Source organism: Gossypium arboreum, chromosome 10 (genome assembly GCF_025698485.1).
Source record: "Gossypium arboreum isolate Shixiya-1 chromosome 10, ASM2569848v2, whole genome shotgun sequence".
NCBI classification, from domain to species: domain Eukaryota; kingdom Viridiplantae; phylum Streptophyta; class Magnoliopsida; order Malvales; family Malvaceae; genus Gossypium; species Gossypium arboreum.
The window spans coordinates 104,995,663-105,005,687 of record NC_069079.1 but is presented as its reverse complement, the minus strand read 5'-3'; the positions used below and the strand labels follow the sequence as shown (position 1 = coordinate 105,005,687).

Here is a 10,025-nt window from a genome sequence, read left to right as displayed (position 1 = left end):
TGTGATCTGAGCTCATGAGTTGTGGTATGAGTTCATGATATATGTGACACATGTTATGACAGTCCGGGCGCTGGTCTTGTATGTTCTATCGATGGCTAGGTAGTCTGGCATGTGTTGCGGATACCTGACAGCTTCTGTGAGCAACCCGTGCAACTACATCCTAACCAACAGCTTGTGTGAGTAGACCCATGAGTAGCTCGAAAGCAAGCAACATGTGATATGTGATATGAGGTAGTGTTGGCTACATATGGGGCACTTAGGTGCGAGATTCCGATGTATCCGATTGTATTCCAAGTGTTCAACGGGTATATTATCGAGTAATTTGACAGAAAACCCGAGGGGTGAGTCAATGAGGAGAATAAGTATATGGTTATGTTATGAGATAGTATAGGTACGTACTCAAAGCTCATGAGCATTAAGCTTGGTATGTGGTAAGAATGCAAATGAATGAATTATGTCTATGAGAATGATTTTCTATGATGACCTTGTGATTATAGGTTTATATTTATGCAGTAAAAATATATGGTGAATTCAATTGAGAATCATGTGTAAGGCACTTAGGCCAAATTGAATTGAGACAAGATGTGCTTATTCTTTTAATGTTGTAATTCAATGAATAATGAAAAGAGAGAAAGACGGGCATAAAAGCCTAATAAAAATGGATATGAAAGTATAGATAGCTAAGAGTTTTGGACCATTGAAGGATGTTAAGCTATATGAATTGGGAAATATGAATATACATAATTAATATGCATTTTTATTATGAATGGTGAAATGATTTGTCAAGTGTTGAAGTGTTTTATTATGAGAGTTTATGTTTGCTTGACTAATGTCAAGACAGGACAAATTTATGTTTATAGATTAAAAGATGAGTATTACAATTGATTAATGTGTAACCACGAGAACATATTGATGAAGTTGGTAAATGCATGTAAATGATTTGCTTATAATTTTCATAAGGATTTACTAAAGCTATATAACTTATCCCCTTTTCTTTCCCACCTCTCATAGGTTTATTCAGCTAGCTCGGGTTAGAGATCGTCGGAGATTCTGTCACACTATCACGCTATCATGTTGGGTAAATGAACGCAAACCTTTGAGTCTATGGCATGTATAAGGACTTAGTCATTTTGTGTATGTGTCATTATGATATGGCCAAATGTATTGGCTTGTAATGAATAAGGATTTGATTTGGTATGTAGCCATAAAAATTGGCTTATATTGTCTAATGGGTTGTGATCGCGTTATTTCGTGATAGGTTTTAAATATTTATAATTAATCGTTCTTGAAACTAACTATTATCGCGATGTAGGCAAGTGTACCTATCGAACAGTAGTATAATTTTAGCAAGACCGAATTGTCAAACCCAAAGGAACTAAAAGTACTAGTAATGACTGTCTTTTTATTATCTAGTCTAAGAATAATGGGGTTTTGTTTGAATTAACTAATTATCTAAACTAAGAATGCACAGAGAAAAGAATTGGGGAATTGCTTTTGGGAAAAATCGATTGACTTAAAACAATACCTAAGGAAAATCCACCTAGACTTTACTTGTTATTCTGGCTCCGAATCGGACGATTTATTCATTCAACTTGTTCCGCAGAGGTCCCTAAGTTATGTTATTATCCCTATTCAAGACTAATAACGTCTAATTCCTAGATAGAATAACCGAGACTTTTCTCTAGTTAACACTCTAGGGTTGCATTAACTCGATCTATGGATCCCCTTACTAGGTTTCACCCTAATCCTGCAAAATCTTGTCACCCTATGTCTAAGCGCGCAATCAACTCCGCTTAATTATGATAAATGTACTCTTAGACAGGGTCTATTCCTCCTCTAAATAAGAGCTTGTCTTGAATTAGTATCCTGGGATATCAAAACAAGAATTAAGAATACATAATTAAGAACAAGTTAAATATTTATCATACGATTCAGAAAATAATAACAAGATTCGTCTTAGGTTTCATTCCCCTTAGGTATTTAGGGGTTTTAGTTCATAACTAAATAAGAAAACATCTCAGAATAATAAAGAATACAAAACATAAAGAAAACCCAAAACTCCTGAAGGGGAATTGAGGAGAGATCTTTAGTTTTGATGATGAATCCAGCTTCTGAGATAAAACAATCGGCTTCCTTGGAGTAATTCCTTACTCTCTATTCTCTGTGTCCTTTTCTCCTCTTCTAGGGTGCATTTATAGGCTTTGGAACGCCTTTTAGCCCTCAAAATTAGCCTTTTCCGAATTGGACTCAACTTGGGCTCGGTAGAGACATGCCCATGTCACACATCCGTGTTCGATTACTTCAGGCCGTGTTCGAGCCTGCCAAATTGACATGGCCGTGTGGTCTACCCGTGTGAGGAGGTTCAGGCCGTGTTGATTTCGTACTTTGGCCCATTTTCTCCGTTTTTGGCCCGTTTCTCATTCTTTTCGCTCTCCTATGCTCTCTTAAGTATAAAACATGAAATTAAAGTATTAGGAGCATCGAATTCACCAATTCTAATGGAAAATCATCCATAAAATGCATTAAACATGGGGTAAAAATATGTATAAATTACGGTTTATCAAATACCCCACACTTAAGCATTTGCTTGTCCTCAAGCAAATTTCTCAACTCATAATCAAAATAAATTCCCCTCAACTTATAATTCTTATCGATAATAGCTCAAAATAATCCATAGGTAATCATACATTGAGAATTCAACTAAAAGGACGTAAAAGTTTCAAACATTCCAAGTTGAGTATTTAATCATGCAAACATAGGTGTCTCTCCGCATCTAAGTAATTACCTTTGATTCAGAATATCACAGAGTTTCACATCCTCACTAAAGATTCACTCAAATCACTCGAGGTGTTTAAGGACAATAAATGAAGCACTCAATAGCCAATAATGAAAAGTCATTACCATAGGCTTGCATGAAAATCAAATCTCCACCACTATAATTTAAGATGATACATCAATCAAAAGGTCTTTAAAGGGTTGTAGTGCGGCTTGGTTAGGGGGTGTAGTCACAAGCTGAAAGAAAGAGTTAGAATCGATATTGAATTGGAGGATTGCCTAACTAGAAAAGGAGTTAATCTTCAATTGCGTACAACAAAGCTTCTCTCAGAATATGAAATTACCAAAATGTATACGTAGGTTTTTTTTTAAGAACAAGTTAAATAATATAGACTAACTATTAAGAACAAAACATAGCTAAGCAATCCATTCAACTCAAATCTCGACAAAAATAGGGATTAATTTAGGGGATTTCAACAGGGTTAAAGGTTAATATTAAGGGAAATATAAGAAATGGCTTGTTAGGCTCAATGGGGTTTACTAGGGGTTAATCATGAAGGTGGGCTTTTCATGGCATGAGTGGGTAAATCCTAAGTGCCTTAATCATTTTGACATATCAAATCAAATGGTGTGGTCTCGACATGCATAATCAAGCAAGTTCTAGAATAACAATTCAATACTGACGCACTCAAAGCAATAATAAAAGTGAGTATGAAAGAATTAATAGATGCTCAAAAGGCTCAAAAATCTCACAAAAATTATGGATTTTTTTGATGTTTAGACTCGTGAATTCAAATTCAAAGTAATACCTAGACTTGGGGAAACAACCTATAATTTTAAGTTCTTAAAAATCAACTTATCATGCTTGATTCTCTAATGTCTTCAAGTTTAAACAATCAATGCATAATCCCTATGTTTTAATTCAAGATATATCAATCAAAATCATAAATCAATTAAAATTTATCCTAAATATGATATGAAAGCTTTTCAAGAGAACAAGACAATCATTCAGGGATTTTTCTGATAATCAAATAAATACCCCCCCACACTTAAGATGTACATTGCCCTCAATGTACAAAGATAAATATTAGAGTATATAAAATTAGGATAGGGAGAGAAGTGAAACTTCCTGTATTAGGAATGGATGATATTCTTGGATTGATGAGATCGAGTATTGGAGATAACTTTGGATGGCAAGCTTGATTCTGAAGGTAAGCCATTTTTTTTAAAAAGGAAAACAAATGAATCTTAAAAAAAATGAGTCTTAAAAACTTAATGAAAGAAAAAGAAAATAAAATAAGATAATTATTCTAATTTTTCAAGTGGCACGGATGGTGCACACGCCCGTGTGGTTCGTGTCCCATCCGTGTTCGTCGCGAATTGTGATGTCGTCACACGGCCTTCTCGCACACTAATGTGTATAGGTCGTGTGGCTACAAGATCGTGTTGCACGGCTGTGTCTGCCGTCGTTCGCTTCTCCCACTGTTGTGTAGGTTTGCGTACGCCCGTGTCATTCTGACAGTGTTGTCCACGGGTGCTAAACACAGGCGTGTCGCGCGCTCGTGTTTATTTCGCAGATTCAACCACGACTATGTCACACAGCCGTGACATTTTATCGCAGCCCGTGTTTGGGGAAATCTTCTACCCTATTTCTGCACAGCCATATCGTATGGCCGTGTTTCTATCTATGTTAGTCACACGGCCTTAAGCACGACCGTGTGCTAGGCCATGTGGAGCTGGGAACCTGTGCTTTAAGTACTCTGTTAGTGACCTAAATGTTTAAAACTTGAAATGTAAATAATTTAAAATCGTTAGTATTCGGGTTGCCTCCCGAGAAGCGCTTGTTTATAGTCTAAGCTCGACTGTTACCTTGTTGGTTTATTTAGGGCGGTTTGTGGAGTCGTAGCTCCTCTCCATTAACTTTAAAATTCTTACCATTATAAAGTTTGAGACGGTGTCCATTTACTTTGAAAGTACCGTATGATGGGTGACTTACCTCTATTGTGCCATATGGAAGAACAGATTGAATTACGAAGGGTCCTGACCATCGTGATTTTAGTTTCCTGGGAAACAATTTGAGTCTTGAGTTGTATAGTAAAACGAGATCTCCAACTTCAAATTGTTTTCGTTGCTTTAAATGAACATCATGGTGCCGCTTTGTTGCTTCCTTGTATAGGCGTGAATTTTCGTATGCATTGGCTCGCCATTCATCAAGCTCATTCAGCTGCATCAACCTATTTTTTCCTACAAGTTCGGGATCAAGGTTTAGAAATTTAATAGCCCAAAAAGCTTTATGTTCTAGTTCAAATGGTAGATGACAACTTTTTTCCATAAATAAGTCTGTAAGGTGATGTCCCTATGGGGGTCTTAAAAGCAGTTTTGTAAGCCCATAAGGCATCATCTACTTTCGTTGGCCAGTCTTTTCTGTTTGATTCTATTGTTTTTTCAAGGATCCGTTTGAGTTCTCGGTTTGCTACTTCAACTTGTCCATTAGTTTGAGGATGGTATGGGGTGGCTGTTCTATGATGAACTCCGTATTTCTTAAGGGTTTTTTCAAATTGGGTATTACCAAAATGAGTGCCCCTGTCACTGATAATTGCTCTAGGTGTTTCGAATCTCGAAAAGAGTTTTTTAAGGAAACTTACTACCACTCTAGCATCATTAGTAGGTAGAGCTTGGGCTTTTACCCATTTGGACAGTCAACTGCTACTAAGATGTATTTATTCCCAAATGAACTGGGGAATGGGCCCATGAAATCGATCCCCCAAATGTCAAATATTTCACATGAAAGCATATTGTTTTGAGGCATTTCATCACGTTTAGATATGTTACCTGTCCGTTGGCATTTGTCACATGAAGTAACATACCTAATAGCATCTTTGAATAACGAAGGCCAATAAAAACCTGATTCAAGTATTTTGTATGCGGTCTTAGTTCCACTATAGTGTCCTTCGGTTGGCCCTAAATGGAAATGTTCTAATATTTTTGATGTTTCTGATCCTATAATGCATCTTCTGATGACTTGATCTGCACATCTGTGAAACAGAAACGGATCGTCCCAAAAGTTGTTTTTCACATCATTAAAGAATCGCTTCTTTTACTGGTGTGTTAACCCTCTTGGGATAATGTTAGCAGCCAAAAAATTCGCGATGTCTGCAAACCAAGGTACCTCAGAGTTAGATATAGTGAAAAATTGTTTTTCAGGGAACGAATCATTTATTTCAACGTCATCGAGTTCTCTGGTATTGGATTTCTCGAGCCTAGATAGATGATCAACCGCGAGATTTTCAGCTCCTTTCTTATCCTGAATCTCCAAGTCGAATTCCTGCAATAAAAGAATCCATCGAATGAGTCGAGGTTTTGCATCGGTTTTAGTTAAGAGGTAGCGAAGGGCGGAATGGTCAGTGTAAACAACAACTTTAGACAATATGAGATATGATCGAAATTTATCAAATGCAAAAACCATAGCTAGCAACTCTTTTTCCGTAGTAGTATAGTTTTCTTGTGCAGCCGTTAAGGTTTTTCTGGTGTAATAGATAGGTTGAAAATGCTTGTCTCTTTGCTGTCCCAATACTGCACCTACTACAAAGTCACTCGCATCACACATTAGTTCAAATGGCAAGTTCTAATCAGGTGAAATTATGATTGGAGCATTAATTAATTTATCCTTTAAAGTATTAAATGCTTCTAAACATTCCTGATCGAAGTTAAAAGGTATATCTTTTTCTAACAATTTAGTCAAAGGCTTAGCTATTTTAGAAAAATCCTTAATAAATCTTCTATAAAAACCAGCATGTCCTAAAAAGCTTCTAATAGCCTTAACCGAACTAGGGGGTGGTAATTTTTTGATTGTTTCTATTTTGGATTTATCCACCTCAATCCCTTTACTAGAAATTTTATGCCCTAATACAATACCTTCTTGAACCATGACGTGAAATTTCTCCCAATTAAGCACAAGGTTTGTTTCCTCACATCTTATTAAAACTCGTTTTAAATTTTTAAGGCAGAGATAGAAAGAGTTACCAAATACCAAAAAATCATCCATGAATACTTCCATGATATCTTCCACGAGTTCGTCGAATATGGCCATCATACAGCACTGAAAAGTGGCAGGAGCATTACATAATCCAAAAGGCATTCTAAGATAGGTGAATGTACCATATGGGCATGTGAATGTCGTCTTTTCTTGATCTTCAGGAGCTATTGGGATTTGGAAGTAACCAGAGAGTCTGTCTAGAAAGTAGTAATATATGTGTCCGGATAATCTTTCCAACATTTGGTCAATGAATGGCAAGGGGAAGTAATCTTTTCTTGTGGCATCATTCAGTTTCCTGTAGTCTATGCAAACTCATCACCCTGTGACTGTTCTTGTTGGGATTAATTCATTCTTCTCGTTGGTCACAACCGTCATGCCTTCTTTCTTGGGGACAACCTGCACTGGTCTTACCCAAGAACTGTCAGAAATAGGATAAATAATTTCAGCATCTAGAAGTTTAATTACCTCGGTTTTTACAACTTCTTTCATGTTGGGGTTCAAAAGTCTTTGAGCTTGCACACACGATTTGTATTTATCTTCCATCAAAATTTTGTGGGTGCAAAAAGAAGGGCTAATTCCTTTAATGTTAGAAATTTTCCAAGCCATGGCCTTTTTATGTTCTTTTAATATTTGGATTAATTCCTCTTTCTCCTTAGGTTGCAAATTAGAAGTAATAATAACTGGTAATGTAGAATTATTTCCAAGGAATGCGTATTCTAAGTGGTTTGGTAATTGTTTAAGTTCCAGTTTGGGAGGCTCCTCAATAGAGGGTTTTTGCTTTAAGTTCATCGTTTATCTTAATGCCCTCACATTCTACTTGTCTTGACAAATGGTCATTAGGTTCCTCACCTGTCTCCTCGCCTTGAGCTGGATAAGGTTTCGTCATCTCCTCTTGTACAATTTCCTAAAAAGAGTCTTGAGTAATATGACCAATAGAGTCAATGAAATAACATGAATCATCATGTTCCCTAGAGAATCTCATAGTATCGTAAATTTTAAAGATAATCTCCTCGTCACCCACTCTAAGTACCAATTTACCGTCACCCACGTCGATTACAGCTCTAGCAGTGGCTAGGAATGGGCGCCCTAAAATTAAGGGTACTTCCACATCTTCATCCATGTCAAGCACAACAAAATCAACAGGGAATATAAATTTATCTACTTTTACGAGTACATCTTCTATAATACCCCTAGGATATTTAACAGATCTATTGTCTAATTGAATACTCATCCTAGTAGGTTTAGGTTCCCCAAGACCAAGTTGTTTGAATATTTTATATGGCATCAAATTAATGCTAGCGCCTAAATCAGCTAGTGCTTTTTCAACATTCGGACTACCAATTAAGCCAGGAATAGTAAAACTTACTGGATCTTTCAGTTTGGTTGGCAGCTTGTTTTGGAGTATGGCTGAGCACTCCTCGTTGAGTTCTACTGTAGATAAGTCCTCGAACTTCCTTTTATTTGTTAGAAGCTCCTTCAAAAATTTTACGTAGGTAGGCATCTGTGAGATGGCTTCAACAAAAGGTAAGTTGATATGTAATTGCTTAAAAAGTTCAAGAAACTTACCGAATTGTGCATCAATGCGATCTTTTTTTAATTTTGCTGGATATGGAACTGGTGGTTTATATTCCTCCGGCACTGGTTTGTCACTATTTTCGGGTTTTTCTTCCCTCTTTTCGCTCTCCACGGCTTCTTGTGCTAACTTCTTTTTAGATTCTGCTAACATTTTCCCACTCCTTAATGTAACTGCTTTAACATGCTCTCTTGATTTGGTGTTACTAAGTAAATTTCCTAGTGGTCTTTCCGAGATCAGTTTGGATAGCTAGCTTATCTGAGTTTCAAGCCCTTGGATCGATGCTTGTTGATTCTTAAGTGCTGTCTCGATGTTTGTAAAAATGAGTTTCTGACACTGATATGAACTTTGAGAGCATCTCTTCAAGATTTGGCTTCTTTTCCTATTGGTAGGGTGGTTGTTGGTAGCCTGGAGGATATTGTGGTCTTTGATTTCCTTGACTGTCCCATGAGAAATTGGGGTGGTTCCACTAACCTGCATTATAAGTGTTACTGTATGTATTGTTTTAAGGTCGAGGATTATTACCCATGTAATTTAATTGCTCATTATCCATGTTGTGCCCATAAGGTTAGTATTCCGAATGGTTTGTTCCACTGCTATTTGCTTCGCACTGCATTACTGGGTGAACCTGTGAAGAATTAAGAAAACCATCAATCTTTTTATTTAAGAGTTCTACCTAATTAGAGAGCATGGTGACCGAATCGACATTATAAACGCCGGTTGTTTTCGTTGGCTTTGTCCTCATGACTTGCCACTGATAGTTATTCAGTGACATCTCTTCTATAAACTCATAGGCATCTTCTGGTGTTTTATTGTTGATAGTTCCGCCAGCAGCTGCGTCAACCATTTGCCGAGTCGAAGGATTCAGACCATTGTGAAATGTTTGTACTTGGAGCCAAAGCGGTAACCCATGGTGAGAGCACCTTCTCAGTAAGTCCTTATATCTCTTCCATGCATCATAGAGGGTTTCTAAATCCATCTGCACAAAAGAAGAGATATCATTACGTAATTTAGCTGTTTTAGCCGGCGAAAAATATTTTAGTAAAACATTTTCGGTCATTTGTTCCCAAGTAGTAGTTGACCCTCGTGGTAACGAGTTCAACCACTATTTAGCTTTGTTCCTTAATGAAAAGGGAAACAACCGAAGATGAATGGCATCATCAGAAACGCCATTGATTTTAAATGTATCGCATAGTTCTAAAAAGTTGGCTAAATGAGTGTTGGGATCTTCATCCTACAAACCATCAAACTGAACAAATTGTTGTATCATCTGAATAGTGTTAGGTTTTAATTCAAAAGTATTTGCAGCTACAGCAGGTCTAACTATGCTAGATTCAGTTCCTGTTAAAGAAGGTTTAGCATAATCATACATAGTGCGTGGAGCAGGATTTTGATTAACCACAATTGCAGGAGGTAGCTAATTGCCTTGGTTTTCAACCATCTCTTCGGTTGGGGGTTGAGTGTCGTCTTCTTGCTCGTTCTCCGTGTATCTTAAGCTGTGCCTTATTTCTCTTTGGTTTCTACGAACTGTACGATCAATTTCTTCGTTGAAAAGTAATGGTCCCGACGGGTTTCTTCTAGTCATAAACAATGAAAACCTGCCAAGAGAAAGAAAGAGTAGGCTAATAAATAATAATAATA

General features: G+C 37.0%; 1 non-coding gene across 1 annotated transcript; it reads left to right on the top strand.

The window, feature by feature from the left end:
* Positions 1-9,289: 9,289 nt before the first annotated feature.
* Positions 9,290-9,396, top strand: LOC128283072 (small nucleolar RNA R71). Its single transcript, XR_008273414.1, has one exon. It is a non-coding gene; the product is annotated as a small nucleolar RNA R71 (small nucleolar RNA).
* Positions 9,397-10,025: the final 629 nt, after the last annotated feature.